Below are 2,999 nucleotides of genomic sequence, written 5' to 3' on the forward strand. Positions count from 1 at the left end.
TGTGTTTGTTTAAAGATTTCTTTGTGTTCAGTGTGTAAACTGTATGTATTGTTTTTTGTACAAATATATTACAGTAATATAGTAGAATATATATGAACCACATACACACACAGATATGGACAAAATATAAAAAAGAATGATATTCAAAACAGCATAGTACAAACTAAGAGAGAAAAATATAATTTGAAAAATAGATAGGAAGGGTGATGATGCAACATTGTTCCTTAATATATTCCTTTTCTCTATTTACTTGCTATGTCTGTAGGCACTATCTCAACATGTCAGATAATTATTTTTCCAATTGAATCAAAAGGTCAATCTTTGTACCAGTAGGTTGATAATGATACCACATCATGTTCCACATTGTTTTTTACTATTAGAGTTTATAATTCAATCATCATCATCATCAAGGGATCTAGATCAACCGGCTAATGCAAAGTTATTGATTAGGCCTGAAAAATATTGCTCCAATAATCTGACACCCTCAGACAATTCCAGAACATGTGAGCTAATGATGCCCACAGTGTTCATATGATGGATCTATTTCTGGACATATCTTATTGAGCCTTTGTTTACACCAATGTAAATGATGTATTTTCTTGAATTATATGAGACCATGTCATAATGAAAAACTATGAATCTGTTCTAGGGCTACCTGCCGCTGCTCTACTGCTTTTATGTGTTCTGTAGTTGTTGAATATGTCAACCTCTATCCTTAAGTCTTTATTTCATTTGTGTTTTCACCATGTTTGTTGCTGTCACCACGTTATGATCACAAAGAACTCATCAGAGCATGATGTATTAAGGATAGTTATTATAAGGCCTTTAGGTGGATCTCATTACAGCCCAAATATTTAGTGACATTTACTGTTAAGTCTTAACAGAGTACATACTAAAGGGTCATGGGACATAACCACAAAATACACCTTTATCAGAGAAGACATTTGGACTTGTCGCAGTAGGAAAAACATTTGTGTAGCTACTTTATACACTCAATTTAGTTGCTTCACTTTCAGGGTCCTGGTGCTGTTCATGCTGAGTCATTGTCAGTGTATTGGCTAACTGGGACAGCCATCTTTAATGTTATTAGTACCACCTGACCTAATAAAGGCTTAGTTTGCACTCAAAATCACTCCCTCATTCACTGATTCACAACTCCCTATATAATAGACACATATACTTTACTCAATAGTGTATATTGATATATTAATAAATTCATATTTCTTACACTTACTAAGTATTGTCTTTTTGCATCATCACTCACAGGAGTAGAATCAGTTTTCACACCTGAAACCTGAATTGCATTGTGGAACAGGTAGAAAGTAGTGTACATGCCACTGACACTACTCTTTTTGTTTCACTGGGAGGATTTCTGAGGTCACTACAGAGCTTACATTTCACATTTAGAATTTGAACATTCAAATAAAAACAGAAAATATAATGAACTACAGTATATCATAAATAGGGAGTATATACACAGCCCCCGAAACATGACTCACTATTACATCCTCCATGGAACAGAGCCATTGTTATTGCTTTTACTTACACCTGCTATTATATAAGTCAAATTGCCTGCTGTGTGAAAGGTCTATTGCAGAAAGATGGCACTTGACAGCATCAGCACCATTGGAGGTATTTTGTCACTATGGTGAAAATAAATAAATGATGTCATCTCTCCTGGCATACAATCTGAACTGAAACTGTAGCCTGTATTAACAGCTTATTCAGCATATTTCTTTGTATCTGTTCTAAAACAAAAGTGTATACGTTTGTAATTTCATTTGATCCAGACTATATAACAGTTGGCTGGGTCCGTTTTGCACACATACGCAGGTTATTAGTCATGGTAGTACTTAGTAGTGGTTGCAGTTTGTAGGCTCTGATAATGAACTATTGAACCCAGAATCTTGTTTAATCAATCCTGTGGTTTAATTTCAGATTGTTGTTTTTCATCAAAATTGTATAAATGTTCTTAAATTTGTGCAAAACTGTGAAAAGGATGTTATAGAAATGGCAGATATTTCTATACAGAAGGGCACTCACAAACGTTTTGTTTAAAACTGATTAGAGAAGCACAATCAAATGACCCCAGCTATGTCACAAATTGAGGGCATACAGGAACTGGCGTTACTTTGTAATGTGTCCCTTTGTTTTTTTTGTTCACAGGCAGCTAAAACACAGAGCAGGTCTGATGTGTAATCTGTGGACACGCCGGGGAGTGCACTCACACCACACTGACTGACTGTGTTTGAAATTAAATCAGATCATTCTGACAAGGTTGACTCGGTACTTTGTTTTGCTTCTTATGGGCAAGCCAAGATGATGTATGAGATTCATACTGTGCAGACAGGCAGCTACAAATTTGCTTGGCTAGTTGACTGGTGGGAGGTTGGGTAGTGGCAGCGAGTGAGGTGGGGGTGTAAAGAGTCGTCACATTAAAGGAACAAAGTGAAAGAAAGAGAAGCTTTTGTTCTCATTTTGTCTTTTTTTTTTTTTTTTTTTTTGAAGCTGTTGTTTGTCAAAAGAAAAAGGATTCCTCTGGTCTGATGATTTACATCTGAGCATAAGCTTTACACAAAAACAAAATTTAAATTTGTTCTTCTGACATTTGCCAAATATTGCTTTTTCTTTGGACACAATTTGAGGTACCATTTAGGCGAAATGCTTAAAAACATACTTAAAATCTGTTCCGCTCATCTGATTGGTCACATGGTAGAAGTTTGATTAATGAAACTGATCTGACTTGGGGAAACAGGCCCCTCTGTGTTGCCTCCCCCTTATTTCAACTTTCTTTCGCCTCCCCCGTCCCCTACACTGAGCCTTGTTTTCTGCCCCCCTCCCCAATATCCCATGCTGAATGAATGGCACAGATGTTGTTGGACAAGACAGTACCCCTTGGTCCCCTTCCTCTCACTATTCGCTCAGCATGAGGTCTGAAACTTGTTTTTTGATCATTGTTTCCCCCCAAACGTCTCCCTCCTCTAGAGGAAAAAAAGGAC

Source organism: Seriola aureovittata, chromosome 15 (genome assembly GCF_021018895.1).
Source record: "Seriola aureovittata isolate HTS-2021-v1 ecotype China chromosome 15, ASM2101889v1, whole genome shotgun sequence".
Taxonomy (NCBI): Eukaryota; Metazoa; Chordata; class Actinopteri; order Carangiformes; family Carangidae; genus Seriola; species Seriola aureovittata.